Genomic DNA, 17,872 nt, shown 5'->3' on the forward strand with positions numbered 1-17,872 from the left:
CAATGATTAATTAACAGTAATAACAATCGATATAAAACTGACCGGCGTCTGCAAGGCAGCCGCCGGAGCGTCCAGTAGCACAAGGGTATATTGAGACCAAATTTGAAACGTATTGTTTAGGTTTGAGGGGGTGATAGTATTAAATGCCGAGCTGTCGTCGATAAAGAGCATCCCGATGTTTGTACCTTTGCTGTCCAGATGCTCCAGGGTTGAGTGAAGAGCCAGTGAGACGGCAACTACTGCAGCTCTGTTGCACCGAGAAGCACACAGTCGCGGATATCATGCTGCGCATGCGCTGATCTCCGGCTGGGCGGCCGTTTCCCTCCGTCCTTCCGCATTCAGTGTTACCTCGGTCCGGAGTTTGGGGAAAGTTTTCGCCCGTCGAGAGAGGCTCCCGGCTCACCGGTGAGTATTTGCGCCTGTCGCGGAGTGTTGCTGGTCTGATATTCGGCAGTGTCCCCAGTTCAATTCACCGAACAGAAAAAAACACTTTAAAACGGATAAATTGTACTTTCCGGACGTAGCTCCACTTGTATGAGTTTCTGCCTTGTTGGCCCGTTCAGGCAAGTCAATCAGATACAGATCTGACACACACTCTCGTTTTGTACAGCCTGTGATTCCTGATTCTTACTCTTTATAGTGTTGCCGCCGCCCACTGCAATGGGAGGATAACAGAAGCCACATCCCGCCTCCCAAACTTACTGTAATTTAAAAAGTTCACCAGGGCCCTACACGACTTATCCGTCCCTGAATATCCTGCAAACAAGCCACCCCAGATCTACCCCATAAGACAGAGGACCAGAATTAGGCTATTTGGCCCATTGAGTCTGCTCTGCCATTACATCGTGGCTGATCTAATTTTCCTTCTCCCTGTATCCCTTCATGCCCAGACTAATCAAGAATCTATCAAACTCTGCCTTAAATACACATTAAGCCTTGGCCTCCACAGCTGCCTGAGGCAAAGCATTCCACAGATTCATCGTCTCTGGGTAACGACATTCATCCTCATCTCCGCACTGAAAGGACGTCCCTCCATTCTGAGGCTGTGACCCCTGGTCTTAGACCCTCCCATAAAACGGTCCCGAGCACTGAATCAGCACTGAATAGCACTGGCATATGTTATGGAACTTGTTGTTTTGTGTTACATCCGTTAACATTTTCTAGAGTCTGGTAACATCCAGGATCGCATCAAACTCCTGATGAAATATAGCGGCTGTCATGCTATTTGTAATTGTATCCATATGTTAGGCCCTGCATAGATCTTCAAAGATGTTGACAAACTGAAACTTGAAGCTGCTGGCACCACCCTTCCACTGCTCTTCCCTCTACTTCCCCTTCCTGAAATCCACAATCAATTCCTTGGTCTTACTAATTTGAGTGCAAGTTTGTTGTTTTGTTACTGTTCGACCAGTTGATCTACCTCACAGCTGTACACCTCCTTATCACCATCTGAAATTCTGCCAACAATAGTTGTGCCATTGGCAAACTTCTGGTTGTCCTTTGAGCTGTGCCTAGCCACACAGACGGGTGGAGAGAGAGAGTAGAGCAGTGGGCTAAACACGTATCCTTGAGGTGCACCAGTGTTGACTGTCAGGAAGGAGGAGAAGCTACTTCTGATCCGCATAAACCATAGTCTCCCGATGAGGAAGTTAATAATCCAGTTTCAGAGAGAGGAACAGGGGCTCAGGTTTTTGGTGCTTGTCAATTAGAATGGAGTGTATGTTTGTGATGAACGTGAAACTGTAATCTTTAAAAAGCAGTCTGATGTAGGGTTTACTCTTGTAGTTCCATCTGGCCAACATCTCCCTCATCTTGAACCAAAGATGTTAATCTTAGGATCATTATCCTCCACTCATTCTGTTGACTACACATGGACACCTAGCAGGTGTGCTATGGTCACATTATATACAGATAGAGGTAAAATTTACCTCAGAGGACACTTTCCAGTCCTTGGAAAACTTGTGCCTGCTGTTGATATGTAATACGACTGTCCCACCAATGCATATGGCAAAAAAGACTTGATTACTCACAGGCAGAATAAACAGTTCTCATTGGCACTGAATCTATTAAGTGTTTTCACGACACTTGACAACAATGTGAATCCCTTTCAAAGGGCAGGTTACATTATTCCCCCATTGTGGAATGTGGAACTCTGCAGCAACATAATAGTCATAGTCATGGTCATACTTTATTGATCCCGGGGGAAATTGGTTTTCGTTACAGTTGCACCATAAATAATAAATAGTAATAAAACTATAAATAGTTAAATAATTTACATATTATTATACCAGTAAATTATGAAATAAGTCCAGGACCAGCCTATTGGCTCAGGGTGTCTGACCCTCCAAGGGAGGAGTTGTAAAGTTTGATGGCCACAGGCAGGAATGACTTCCTATGACACTCTGTGTTGCATCTCGGTGGAATGAGTCTCTGGCTGAATGTACTCCTGTGCCAGCCCAGTACATTATGTAGTGGATGGGAGACATTGTCCAAGATGGCATGCAACTTAGACAGCATCCTCTTTTCAGACACCACCATGAGAGAGTCCAATTCCATCCTCACAACATCACTGGTCTTACGAATGAGTTTGTTGATTCTGTTGTTGTCTGCTACCCTCAGCCTGCTGCCCCAGCACACAACAGCAAACATGATTGCACTGGCCACCACAGACTCGTAGAATATCCTCAGCATCGTCCGGCAGATGTTAAAGGACCTCAGTCTCCTCAGGAAATAGAGACGGCTCTGACCCTTCTTGTAGACAGCCTCAGAGTTCTTAGACCAGTCCAGTTTATTGTCAGTTCGTATCCCCAGGTATTTGTAATCCTCCACCATGTCCACACTGACCCCCTGGATGGAAACAGGGGTCACCGGTACCTTAGCTCTCCTCAGGTCTACCTCCAGCTCCTTAGTCTTTTTCATATTAAACTGCAGATAATTCTGCTCACGCCATGTGACAAAGTTTCCTACCGTAGCCCTGTACTCAGCCTCATCTCCCTTGCTGATGCATCCAACTATGGCAGAGTCATCAGAAAACTTCTGAAGATGACAAGACTCTGTGCAGTAGTTGAAGTCCAAGGTGTAAATGGTGAAGAGAAAGGGAGACAAGACAGTCCCCTGTGGAGCCCCAGTGCTGCTGATCACTCTGTCAGACACACAGTGTTGCAAGCACACATACTGTGGTCTGCCAGTCAGGTAATCAAGAATTCATGACACCAGGGATAAAACCACCCTTTAACATCACCATCTGTACCCAGTGCTCTGTTGGTCAGTGTAAGACATGTAATGTGACATAAGGGTCCCTTGTCTTCAAGCCATTCTTTTATCTGCCCTCCTGATACCCAGTTTGGTACTTGATATGGATCAAGTTGTAATAAATTTGTGCCAATCATGGCTATTAAGCATGTAGACTATGTGGCACAAATCTCAGTCTTTTGTGTTTCCTTCGTAGTTGAGTCTATATGGTCAGTAACCAGGTTTGTTGTTCCTTGAAGGGGCTTCACTGCATCCAGAGTTACCTGGGATACGTCATGAACAATCTGATTAGTCTGGTACTGATCTTGATAACCTTCTCCAGTAATACCGTATCCTGTATTTTCTACTGAAGGGACTGTATTTAGCTTTCTAATTCTACTATATTTAAGGTAGTAACAGTGAGTACCCCTGAGGCATAACCTGCTTCCAGTAATTCTAATCATCGCCGTTTCCTTCTATCAGGTTTAAACTCTCTCCTGCTTCGTTGCCTTCCAAGAATGTGAGTGAATAACTGTCTCATTGTAGGCGAGCACCATTATTTTGGTTTGATTAAAATTTACCTGCAGGTGCTGGTATCTTGGTGCCAAAGTGACAAATTTGCTTGCATCTTCTAACACTAATCCCAACCCCTCTGTGTTACCCTGGGCTCTGGTATCATTTAAGTCACTTGAGGGTGTGGGGTGGTGGATGGTTGATGGTCTAGTAGTTTTGAAAAACCTGAAGGGTCCTGGGCCTTGAAAGTATAACTTATCCATGTCCTTTCATGCCCTTCCCATCTACTATCCTGGTGTACGATGTCCTCCTGTGAATATTTTATAATGATTGAAACGACAGTTGAAAAATGCTTGGTGTGACCACCTCAACCGATAGCCTCTTATGTGAGTCGCTATCCAGCTCAATGTTCACATGAGTCTGCTCTCACCGTACTGTAACCTTACCATGGCTATCATTACCTGAAAGCTGTTCAGTAAGTGGGCCTAAAAGCTGATAATTATTATTTCCTCTGCGATACTTCATCTTGAGAATTTTATTTCAGATCTGTACATTTGCAACTTTTGGAATTTGGAAGGTTTTTGTCCACGCCCATCACACCATTCTCCCAAGCATAGCACATATTTGAGTCCTCTTTCTCTTTTGGTAGACCCATAAGCCTAACCTGTTGTTCCTTCTGCCTTCCGATCTCACCAGTCTGTGGCAGCCATTCCTGCCCATTTAGCACCTTGCTTTGCAAATCTCCTTCCAACTTCTCTATTTTTGTTTTGATTCAAATGGTCCCTGTAGATAATCTGCTGTCATATCATAATGTCCGTGCTATTCTCCAGTACCTGAAGGTTATCTGCAAGGAAGGCAGAAAATGTTAATATCCTTTACAACTGCATCTCATCCCTACAGTGTCAGGGCAGACTGAACAAATCATTTCGATTCGACCACCCAGCAACAGCTGGATAAATGTGTGTGTTAAAATGGTGGGGCAATTAATGGCAAACTGCTTTTTGAAACAACCTAGTATTTAAATTGGTAATTTGCATGACAAATACTATGATTGCATCATAACTATTTTTAAAGGAAATTCAAATGTAAAAATTACGATGTCTAAAGTCTTGAGCAACATATTTTATGTTCTGTAAAAAGAAGGCACTCTTGTGAGTAAAAACAACTTTTAGGATTGCTCCCCAAATATTCCAATCTTCCAAAATGTTAACTTAAAATTCCTAATTTAACTGTCTACCTATGGGCAATTTCCCTCTGAAATGAGAGGGTCTCATATCTGGAATAGAGATGCAGAAATTTCCGTTACCTTAATCTGGATTCTACATGGCCAGTGTGGAATCTGGGTCTCTATGTGACAGTTTTCATTGAAAAAACATAAAGTAACACTAAACGAAAACAAAGACAGGACAGAACAAAAATCCATGCTGGTAATTTTCTTCTTTCAATACCTTCGTAAGTAACTGCAAAGGTTAGAATGAACAGTTAATTCCCACTATGGAAAACTCCAACATTTCTTTTGGCACCATGTCAGTGCGCATCGGCATTCTTAGGTCCCATTGTTCCACCTCAGACCTCAGTCCCCTAACACAGACTGTGTAAGTTTTAGCCTGGCATGTCCTGTCAAAGTGCAGCACCTTGCAATTGTCTATGTTAAACTCCACTTGTTATTTTTCAAGCAACACACACAAAAAATGCTGGTGAACGCAGTAGGCTAGGCAGCATCTATGGGAATAGGTACAGTCGACGTTTCTGGCCGAGACCCTTCGTCAGGACGATCTGAAAGAAGAGATGGTAAGAGGTTTGAGAGGGGGAGGGGGAGATCCAAAATGATAGGAGAAGACAGGAAGGGGAGGGATAGAGCTAAGAGCTGGAAAGTTGATTGGCAAAACGGATACAAGGCTGGAGAAGGGAGAGGATCATGGGATGGGAGGCCTAGGGAACTTGGTAGTTCTACAGTCATTCTACCCCTCGGCCATTATGTTCTCTAATGAGTCAGTCTATAACCCGGGAAGTGAATATCCCCTTCAGTTAGATTGTTTGAGGCAACTTATTTTTTGTTCTTTTCTTACTTCTCTTCTAATGTTTATGTATCTGTGCATTTGTAATGCTACGGTGCCATTGCAATTTCCTTTGGGGTCAAAAAGTATTGATCTATCTGTCTTAGCCTCAGCTCCACTTTCCTACCTGTTCACAGTAACAATGGAATTGCAAAATAACTGTGAGGACATACTCCTCCCCAGGAAAGTGAAACGTATTCCATCACACACCTGACATGACTGATATGTAAGCAGCTAAAGAACTCTTACAAAAGGTGTCAAAAGATTAGTCTCATGTCTGGGGCTCTTCTTTCGTAGCTCATTCACTGGTGAAACTATGTGCTGTGTGCTGATTTCAATTATTGTATCACATTGCCAATTCATTAGCATGGGCAACATGCTATATTCTCAGTGAAGGTCCACAATTTATTTTTGAAACCTTGCATGTAAGACTGTAGATGGAAACGACAAGCACCATTGTGCATATTTGCACATGAAGCAGCTCCAAATTAAGTACTATGGTGCATATGTTTCCATAGCTGTGAGAATCTCACAAGTCGCAAGTTGTGTTTGAAACTTCGAACACAATTCACTCTCTTTTTCACTATTATAGATCCTAAAACATGAGAATGGAATAAAGCTGCTTTTTCTACAGACCTGTGAGTTGGTTTTTATCTGTTTGTTTCATTTATTGGTTCCATTCCCAGAGCACTCATCCTCCGCTGATTCTTTTATGAGAAATGCACGATTTGAGGAAAATTGCCAAGTATTGACCATTTTTATACATGGCTTTTCAACATTCAAGTTAGTCCAGTAAGCCTAGTAGGTTGTTAAGCAGAGGTATGGCTGATTAGCTCCGATGGAGAATCACAGAACCATCCAACAGTGCTTCTCCTTCAGTCCAAACTAGCAACTGCCAACAAATAATTTTCATTTATATACGCCAGGCCTCATTGAGTACTTTTCTACTAATTAAATTTTCAGTACATATGAACCTGCGATTAAGAAGAAGGGTAATTTAGATGGAAATTTTGTTCCTATTTGACAATGTATCGTAGCGATGGGTTATACCTGTACTTAGAATGAGCCAATGTCCTTCTAGGCAGGACTGGTAGAGCTTCTGAGGTCAATTTAAACTCGGTTGGTCAGGGGATGGGAAAGAGAGTGTTAGGTCAGATGGTGGAGCAGTTGATATAAAGGTCGATGCAATGTTCAGAGAATGATAGGCTGTGGAAAGGGTATCACTGGATGAGTTGAAATGTGTTTAATTCAGTACAATAAGTATTTAAAATAGGAATAATTTAGAACATGTTTCAGTCTGTGCATGATACATGCTATCACCATTACACAGACATGACTGTTAGATGGGCAGGATTGGATGTCTGATGTAGCAGGGTTTATTTGTTTCAAAGGCATATGGAGGGAGGTGAAAGGAGGACAAGTGGAATTGATATCCGTAGCTGCAGAAATGAAGGACATCGGGGGGGAGGGGCATATGGTGTGGATGAAAATCAGAGAAGTGGAAGAGAAATCACTCAGTGTATCCTATGGTCCCAGACCCCCCCCCCCCCACCACCCCCACCACCACCACCACCACCACCACCAAAAAAGCCCACCAGAACAATGAGAAGCAGGTAAGTTGGCAGGTTTTGGAAAGATGCAAATATCACAGAGTCATTGTCTTTGTTGACTTCAATTTCCCTAATATTGGTTCCCATCTCCTGATTCAAAAATGTTAAATGGGACACAATATGCTTGGTGTCCAGGAACGTTTCCTGACTTACTATGTGGTTGGGCCAGCTAGACGGTTTGCCATACTGTATCTAGTACAAGGTAATGAACCTGGTTCGGTGACAGAACTTTTCGCAGGTTTCCTTTTCGTAGATGGAGACCAGAACTAGGGAATTAGATTGAGGATGAGAGGGAAAGATTTAAAAGGAATATGAACAGCAATGTTCTTCATGCAGAGGCTGCTGATTATGTGGAGTGAGATGCCGCAGGGAGTGGCAGAAGCGGTTTGCACGAGTACATGGAGGGGCAGGGCATGAAGGGGTGTGGGCCCATCACAGGAAATTGGGACCATCGTGGTGGGCATCATCATCAGCATGGTCTCGTTGGGCCAAAGGGTCTGATTCCGTCGGGTATTGCTCTGTGACTCTATCATTGGGATGCGCTAGATATCACTGGACAGACACACAGACATGATGCAGTAACTGATGGAAATGGGGAAAGCTTGGTCCCTGGGCCAACCGCTACTCTGATATGGGGGATGGTGATACCATCATACTTTGTAAAGTAATCATACTCTCAATGACTGATTTGTCTGCTTGTTGTGTGCAATTCACAGAATCACCAGCAGGTGGAGGTTTCCTGTGCGGGGATAAAAGTGTAAGCAAGAAGACGACAATCAATAATCGTTGGTCAGAATCAGAATGGACACAGGTATAATCACTGGGATCTGTATAATTAAACGTATAATTATAAAAAAGGCCAGTGAAAGAGACATACACGGGTGCTAACGGGAACAGAGAGAAATGCCATCTAATGGGTTCATCAATCCTGTAAAGCGGCCTTGAGCACTGGAACAACCAAACAGGTACAGCACTGCAAATGGTCGAATTAGTCTTCTCCCCATGCAAAGCTTTATGAGGAAAGGGATCAGGAGGCCCTGAATCAGGCGGCTATGGATGAAATGCTGACAGCTTTATGACAACGGTTCTTGTAGGCGATGTAAGAGTCCAGGGAACAGACAGGATCTGTTTCACCAGTAGACTGTTTCTAAAGTGGTAGATTCCTCTACCTTGCAATTATAAAGGTAACATCGGATGATTGGCAGATTTCCAGGAGTTCACAAATGCGAGAGTCTAGTTTGTGTTCTGGAATGGCGTCAGTCAATTTCTCATCAGTTTTCGCTGTTGTTGCCCAGAGGAGATGAGGGAAGTTTCTGTAGTGTGTTTTCCTGGCTGACATGAAGGGGATAGTGAGAGGTGGTGTTGGATCAGGAGACAGCTCTTTGTAGATAAGTTGTATTTGCTGACCTTATGGTCTGTTCTGATGTGTTCTGTTATTCACTGATGAATGTTTGGCCTGAGGACCAAAGGTGAATTGGTTTCGTCAAAAAAATATTTCACGTTATTCGGTGAAATGGGACAGGACTCTGAAGTATATAGAGAAAACTAGTAGACAGTGTGTGAGGGAGGATAGGCAGGGGGCAGAGATCAGGAGTACTCAGACCAAAGATGTAGGGGACAAGGAAGAAAAAGATAACAAAGTTGTTCGCTACATTAAGGATAAAAAGAGAGTAAGAGGTGGAGAGTTTCTTAAATGCATCTATTTTAATGCTAGGAGCATTGTAAGAAAGGTGGATGAGCTTAGAGCATGGATCGATACCTGGAAATATGATGTTGTAGCTATTAGTGAAACCTGGTTGCAGGAGGGGTGTGATTGGCAACTAAATATCCCAGGATTTCATTGCTTCAATGATAGAATAGGAGGGGCAGGTGTTGCATTGCTTGTCAGAGAAAATATAACAGCGGTCCTCTGGCAGGATAGATTAGTGGACTCATCCAGGGAGGCTATTTGGGTGGAATTGAGGAATAGGAAAGGTGTAGTGACACTTATAGGGGTGTATTATAGACCACCTAATGGGGACCAAGAACTGGAGGAACAAACTTGTAAAGAGATAGCAGATATTTGTAGTAAGCATAAGGTTGTGATTGTGGGAGATTTTAATTTTCCACACATAGACTGGGAAGCCCATTCTGTAAAAGGGCTGGATGGTTTGGAGTTTGTCAAATGTGTGCAAGATAGTTTTTTGCAACAATACATAGAGGTAACAACTAGAGAAGGAGCAGTGTTGCATCTCCTCTTAGGCAATGAGATAGGGCAGGTGACGGAGGTATGTGTTGGGGGGCACTTTGGGTCCAGTGATCACAATACCATTAGTTTCAGTGTAATTATAGAGAAGGATAGGACTGGACCCAGGGTTGAGATTTTTGATTGGAGAAAAGCTAACTTTGAGGAGATGTGAAAGGATTTAGAAGGAGTGGATTGAGACAATTTGTTTTATGGGAAGGATGTAGTAGAGAAATGGAGGTCATTTAGAGGTGAAGTGTTGAGGGTACAGGATCGTTTTGTTCCTGTTAGGTTGAAATGAAAGGTTAAAAGTTTGAGAGAGCCATGGTTTTCAAGGGATATAGGAAACTGGGTTCGGAAGAAGAGAGGGATTTACAATAAATATAGGCAGCTTGGAGTTAATGAGGTGCTCGAGGAATATAAATAATGTGAAAAGAATCTTAAGAAAGAAATGAGAAAAGCTAAAAGAAGATACGAGGCAGCTTTAGCAAGTAAGGTGAAAATAAATCCAAAAGGTTTCTACAATTATATAAATAGCAAAAGGATAGTGAGGGATAAAATTGGTCCCTTAGAGAATCAGAGTGGATGGCTATGTGTGGAGCCAAAAGAGATGGGGGAGATTTTGAACAATTTCTTTTCTTCAGAATTCACTAAGGAGAAGGATATTGAATTGAGTAAGGTAAAGGAAACAAGATGGGTAGTTATGGAGTAAACTTAGCAATTATTGGCCTTTGAGTTTGACGTCAGTGGTGGGTAAATTGATGGAAGATATTCCTAGAGATGGTATATATAATTATCTGGATAGACAGGGTCTGATTAGGAACAGTCAACGTGGATTTGTGCATGGAAGGTCATGTTTGACAAACCTTATTGAATTTTTTGATGAGGTTACGAGGAAAGTTGACGAGGGTAAAGCTGTGGATGTTGTCCATGTGGACTTCAGTAAGGCCTTTGACAAGGTTCCACACGGAAGGTTAGTTAGGTAGGTTCAATCGTTAGGCATTAATATGGAAGTAGTAAAATGGATTCAGCAGTGGCTGGATGGGAGATGCCAGAGAGTAGTGGTGGATAACTGTGTGTCAGATTGGAGGACGGTGTGCAGCAGTGTGCCTCAGGGATCTGTACTGAGTCCAATGTTGGTTGTCATATACAAACATTTGTATATTAATGATCTGGATGATGGGGTGGAAAATTGGATTAGTATGTATGCAGATGATACTAAGATAGGTGGTGTTGTGGATAATGAAGTAGGTTTTCAAAGCTTGCAGAGAGATTTAGTTCAGTTAGAAGAGTGGGCTGAAAGATGGCAGATGGAGTTTAATACTGATAAATGTGAGGTGCTACACTTTGGTAGGACTAATCAAAATAGGACATACGTGGTAAATGGTAGGGCATTGAAGAATGCTGTAGAACAGAGGGATCTAGGAATAATGGTGCATAGTTCCCTGAAGGTGGAATCTCATGTGGATAGGCTGGTGAAGAAAGTTTTTGGTATGCTGACCTTTATTAATCAGAGCATTAAGTTTAGGAGTTAGGATGTAATGTTGAAATTGTACAACGCATTGGTAAGGCCAAATCTGGAGTATTGTGTACAGTTCTGGTCACTGAATTATAGGAAAGATGTCAACAAAATTGAGAGAGTACAGAGGAGGTTTACTAAAATGTTGCCTGGGTTTCATCTCCTAAGTTATAGAGAAAGTTTGAACAAGTTATGTCTTTATTCTTTGGAGTGTAGGAGGTTGAGAGGGGACTTGATAGAGGTGTTTAAAATTATGAGGGGGATTGATAGAGTTGACGTGGATAGGCTTTTTCCATTGAGAATGGGGGAGATTCAAACAAGAGGACATGAGTTGAGAGTTAAAGGGCAAAAGTTTAGGGGTAACATGACAGGGAACTTCTTTACTTAGAGAGTGGTAGCTTCCAGCAGAAGTGGTTGAGGCAGGTTTGATGTTGTCGTTTAAAGTTAAATTGGATAGAACCATCCTCACAACATCCACCCGATCTCGGCCTTTCAACATACGATGGGATTCAATGAAGTCGTCATTCATTTTAGTTTGAACAGACCCTGAGCCATCAAACATTCCTCGTACGATAAGCCATTAAGTACTACAATCATTTTCGTGAATGCCCTGTGAACCTTCTCCAAGGTCAGCACATCTTCTTTTAGGTAACGGACCCAAAACTGCTCAAATTACCACTTGTGGGACTACACGTGCCTTAAAATGGCTCGGCACGACAGCTTTTGCTTTTGTATTAGCCGTCTTGAAATGAATGCTAACATTGCATTTTCCTTCCTCCTCACGGATGGAACTTATAAACTAGCCTTCAGGGAATCCTGCTAGAAGACTTACAATTACCGTTGCAACTCGGAGTTCTGAACTTGAAAAGAAGCAATTCCAATACTGTCCCCTGAGAAACACCACCACATCACCAGCGGCCAATTGGAAAATACACCTTTGTTTCCACTCCTTGCCTCCTGCCAATCAGCCAATCGTTTTATGTTTGTATATTTCCTGTGATACCATGAGCTTTTATCTTGTTAAGCAGCCTCTCGATTGTGCAGCACCTTATCAATGGCCTCCTGCATATCTAAGTATCAAACATCTGCTGAATTTCATTTGTCTATCTTCTCAGTTATTTCCTCAAAAATGACAGGAGACTTGTCAGGCAGAGATATTTCCTAAAGGAAACCATGCTGGCTTTGGCCTACTTTACCATGTGCCTGCAAGTACACTGAAACATCATTCTTAGTAATGGATCCCAAGTCCCCAACCACTGAAGTCAGGTAAATGGTCTATAATTTCCTTCTTTTGTCCTCCCTCTCTTCTTAAGGAGTGGAGTGACTTCTGCAATTTTCTAGTCCTCGGACATCATTCCAAATTCTAGTGCTTCCTAAATAATCACTACAAATGTCTCCATAATGTCTTCAGCTGCCACTTTCATGAAATGGGGCATAGCCCATCTGTTCCAGGTGACCTATCTACCTTGTGTTGGGCACATGGCCAAGTCGTTAAGGTGTTCGTCTAGTTATCTCAAGGTCGCCAGTTCGAGCCTCATCTGTGGCAGTGTGTTTGTGCCCTTGAGTAAGGCACTTAATCACACATTGCTCTAGTCTGTGCAAGGAGTGGTGCCCCACACGGACATCCAGTCTGCGCCTTGTAAGGCATGAAAATGCCTGATGCAGGCCTCTCATGGTCTGAGTCGACGTTCCCTCCCCTCCCTATCTACCTTAAGGCTTTTCAACTACCCAACACCTTCTCATTAGTAATAGCAACTACAGTCAATCCTGCCTCGACACTGTACAATTTCGGGAAGACTGTGGTGTTTTCCACAGTGAAGACTGAAGCAAAATAATTATTAAGATTATCCGCCATTTCCTTGTTGCCATTATTACTTCTCCAGTGTCATATCCACTATTACCCCTCTTTCCTGAAGCTAATTGCCTTTGGCTGTCTAAGTGCCAACCATTTTGATTGCCTCCAGGAATGTATTATTATGTCTCGACTCTGTCCTGCCACTGGATCCAGATGGGAATTGTGAAGAGAGAGTGAGGCTGATGCTACGCAACTCTCCCTCACTTAAATCCAAATCAAGCACTAGTCTCGACACCATCATAATGATGTCGAGGTCCTCACCAACATTAACGATGGACGAACAACTATTATGTATGATGCAAATGGTAACGCAAGTCAAATGGTTGGATTGGACTACTTGTGAGTGAATGGGAATGTATAATTGGCTTGGATGTCAGTGCCTCATTACCAGGTTGTTACACATAACAGATAGAGCAGACATTCAAGTCAAAGACCAAAATGTTGCGAAAACATATTCCGGTGGCATAAGACAGAATATCGCAAAATGTTATACAAGTAAAGGATGCCGGACAAAGGTGGAACATTTAAAAAATCATCGGTGACAGAATTGATCAGAACTGAATTGACTTTACTTTTACATCCTTCACACACGAGGAGTAAAAATCTTCAAGTTACGTCTCTGTCTAAATGTGCAATATGCAATCATACTAATTTATAATAACTTATAATAAATAGAACAGTCAATGTAACATAGAATGTAACAACGTAACACTTAAATCAAGCTAATCAGTCTGATGGTCTGGTGGAAGAAGCTGCCCCGGACCCTGTTTGCCCTGGCTTTTATGCTGCGGTACCACTTCCCGGATGGCAGCAGCTGGAATAGATTATGGTTGTTGTGACTTGGGTTTTCAATGATCCTTCAGGCCCTTTTTTCACACCTGTCTTTGTAAATGTCCAGAATCATGGGAAGTTCACAACTACAGATGCACTGGGCTGTCTGCACCACTCTCTGCAGAATCCTGCAATTAAGGGAGTTAGAGTCCCCATAACAGGCATTTCAGGATGCTCTCAATTGTGCCCCTGTAGAAAGTTCTTAGGATTTAGGGGCGCAAACCAAACTTCTTCAACCGTCTGAGGTCAAAGAGGCGTTGTTGTTCCTTTTTCACTGGACAGCTGGTGTGTACAGACCACGTGAGATCTTTGGTGATGTGGAATCTGAGAAACTTGAGGCTGTTTACCCTCTCAATCACAGATCCATTGCTATTAATAGGGTTCAGCCCGTTTCCATTCCTCCTGTAATCCAACATCAGCACCTTTGTTTTTCGCTTTTTTGCAACATTAAGGGAAAGGTTGTTTTCTTGACAACACTGTGTCAGAGGGATGACTTCTTCCCTGTAGGCCACCTCGTTATTGTTTGAGATAAGACGAATCAATGTAGTGTCATCGGCAAATTTAATTAGCAGATTAGAGCTATGGGGGCGACACAGTCATGGGTACACAGAGAATAAGGGCTGATTTATACTTCTGTGTCAATGCGTCGCCGCAAAGCTGATGCAGAACCCTACACGAGAGTTTGTGTTGCTGCGACGCGCACCTCTCCCAAAATGTAACCACGTGTCATGGCAATGCAGAACGCAAGCTGTGATTGGTCCGCTTGGTAGCATCGCATTTCATCCTACGCTGCAATAGGTTCCCATTGGGTGACTGAAGGGCAGGGAAGGAACTCTGGCTGCAATGCTTTCCATAAAGCTTTACAGACCTCCGAAATTATGGAGGACACATTTCGCATGAAAAAAGACGCTCACGTCTTGTTTACCCCGAGACTACTATGAAGCCTTGCGCGGGCAGGTGAGTGCGCATGCGTGAAGTGCGCGAATTGCAGAGCGACGCAGACACACCAACGCACAAGTATAAATGCTCACAACACTCGTAGGCCACTTGCGTAGGTTACGGCGCGCAGTTAACGCAGAAGTATAAACCAGGCTTAAAGGAGCGGACTTAGTACACAGCCCTGAGGGGCTCCTGTGTGGAGAGTCAGAGGGATGGAGGTGGGGGAGCCCACTCTTACCACCTGTCAGTGATCTGACAGGAAGTCCGGGATCCAGATGCACAAGGCAGGGACAAGGCCGAGGTCTCTGAGCTTCCTGTCGAGCCTGGAGGAAATTATGGTGTTGAATGCAGAACTGTAGTCCAAGAACAGCATTCTCACATAAGCATCCTTCTTCTCCAGATGTGTAAGGACGGTATGTAGAACAGTGGCTATTGTGTTGTTGGTCAATCAGTTGTGTTGGCAGGCGAATTGCCTGGGGTGCATTTTAGGTGGTAGGGTTAGTGCAGTTGCAGTCCTCTTAGAGCATTGCGGTGAGTGCGACAGGACGCCAGTCGTTCAGACATCTTACCTTGGTCTTTTTTGGTACAGTGTCAATGGTGGATAATTTGACACAGGAGGGCACTCTACACTAGGAGAGGGAGAGATTAAAAATGTCTGTAAACATACCTGCCAGCTGTACTGCGCACATCTTAACTATTGGCCTTGGGATGCCTTCTGATCCCGCAGCCTTGCGACTGTCCACTCGTTGGAACCATCTGCGTACCAGAGCCTCGGAGATGACCGGGTTGCAGTTTGTAGCCGTGGCTTTCCTGGGAGGCTCAGAGTTAGTGACATCGAACTGAGTGTAAAAGCGACTGAGCTCATCTGGGAGAGAGGCTGCACCACTGCGTTTGGCTTTGAGGTCTGCGATGGTGTGCAACACTCGCCACAAGTCACATGTGCTATTCAGAGAGACTCATGACTCGGTCTTGTCCCTGTGTGTGGTTTCCCAGCCTTGATGGCTTTGCACAGTTTGTAGCTGCTTTTCTTGATCTCCTGCTGATTATTGGCAAGGTAAGGTCTGTGTCGCGCAGTAAATCCTGCTCGCAAGGAACTATTGATCCAGGGTTTCTGGTTTTGAAGGCCCTAACTGGCTTCTGGGGGACAACATCATCGATGCATTTCCCGATGAAGCACGTGACTCTATCCCTAATCTCGAAGAGATCTTCATAAGACCATAAGACAAAGGAGCAGAAGTCGGCCATTCGGCCCATCGAGTCTGCTCCGCCATTTTATCATGAGCTGGTCCATTCTCCCATTTAGTCCCACTCCCCTGCCTACTCACCATAACCTTCGATGCCCTGGCTACGCAGATACCTATCAATCTCTGCCTTAAATACACCCAATGACTTGGCCTCCACTGCTGTCTGTGGCAACAAATTCCATAGATTCACCACCCTCTGACTAAAAAAATTTCTAAGCATTTCTGTTCTGAATGGGCGCCCTTCAACCCTTAAGTCATGCCCTCTCGTACTAGAATTCCAATGACATTCCAATGTTCGTCATGGAAGCAATCCTGCAGCATGGAGACCGATTGGTCGGACCAACAGTGGACATCTTGTATCAGTTTCTGCCTGTACGTCAGGAGAAACAGGATCAAACAGTGATCTGATTTTCCAAAAGCTGGGCGTAGGAGAGCTTTGTAAGCGTTGCGGAAGGGAGAGTAGCAGCAGTCGAGTGTGCTATCTCCCCGAGTGCTCACCCAGATGTACTGACAAAACTTTGGAGAGAGTTCCGTCAGCGACGCTCGATTAAAATCACCGGCGATGATGAAGGCAGCCTCTGGGTGTGCAGTCTCCAGCATGTTGATGGTCTTGTACAGTTCCTTAAGAGCTAGGTCAGCATCAGCCTGCGGTGGAATGTACACTGCTGTGATGATAACAGCCGTGAACTGCCTGGGCAGCCAGTAGGGGCTACACAGTGGCGCCAGTTATTCCAGGTCGGGAGAACAAAAGAATTTGAGGGCATGCACATTCCGGGGATCGCTGTAAGCACTTTTGACCATGAAGTATATCCTTCCTCCATTACTCGTCCCAGAGAGGTTTTTTGACTATCTGCCCAGAACAGGGAGAACCCAAAGGGTTCGATAGCGAGGTCTGGTATTTCCATCATCAGCCAGGTCTCCACGAGCCACAAAATGTTACATACCTTTGTTTCCCACTGGTAGAAGATTCTGGCTGTCAGTTCACACAGCTTGTTGTTCAAGGGTATGCGAGGGAGCCTTGGCCGATTAGCACGCAGTCTCAGCCACACCAGGATGCCATCCCTTCTCCCTTGCCTCCGGCGCTTGTTCCGATGCCGTGGCGTTGTCAAGATGAGTCTCCCATGGATCGCGCGAGCAGGGGGTCCCAGTGTAGGAAAGGCGGCACCTAGTGGGTAAGTACCATCTTTCCGATGTACAGAAGTGTCAGTCCATTGTATGTGATGTGACTATCAGCTACTTGAACAGAAAATGCGAAGAAAATTGTAGAAGTTAGTAGTATACTGAAGATTTGGAACAGAGCTCTCAACACGGCCACCGTACGCAGCGTCATCTTTTTGCATCTAATTTTTTAAATCCATCTTGAACAATCGGTCTCCAACCAGATCGCATGCTACGTTTTTTCTTTTCATCTCCCGCTGAACCAAAACCAATCTTATTGTTCCTAATGAAAAAAACCTCCTGCTAATTGATGGCACACATTCAACATCATCCCTTATCTTCAACAATAACCGAAGGAGGCTAAAAGCAAAACAGTCCCCTCCTACAGAACTACCAGACGAAACACCTGCAGTATAACAGCAAAGACGTGAACCAGGGCATTACACATTCATCACAGGAATAAAATGAACGTAATCATTGGAGAATGCATAACCGCATACAACTAAATCTCACTTAACAACGACTCGTGGAGTGATGATCGGCAAGGTCATGGGGACATTTTTTGGAACCACATTCACACAGTATTCCCCACTGCCAGACATGTTCACTGGCTTCAGCAGCAACAACCTGTTGAAGATGATTAACTCAGCCCGCAATGTTTATGCATTATCAATAGACACGGTGTTTACTG

General features: G+C 44.0%; 1 long non-coding RNA gene across 1 annotated transcript in view; it reads left to right on the forward strand.

Annotated features, from left to right (window-relative positions):
* Positions 1-285: 285 nt before the first annotated feature.
* The window catches only part of LOC140207703 (uncharacterized), a 28,130-nt gene continuing 10,543 nt past the window's right edge, over positions 286-17,872 (forward strand). Inside the window, exons 1-2 of the long non-coding RNA XR_011888627.1 lie at positions 286-405; positions 8,128-8,222. This is a non-coding gene — a long non-coding RNA (uncharacterized lncRNA). The remainder of the gene's footprint in view (positions 406-8,127; positions 8,223-17,872) is intronic.

Source organism: Mobula birostris, chromosome 13, assembly GCF_030028105.1.
Source record: "Mobula birostris isolate sMobBir1 chromosome 13, sMobBir1.hap1, whole genome shotgun sequence".
Lineage (NCBI taxonomy): Eukaryota > Metazoa > Chordata > Chondrichthyes > Myliobatiformes > Myliobatidae > Mobula > Mobula birostris.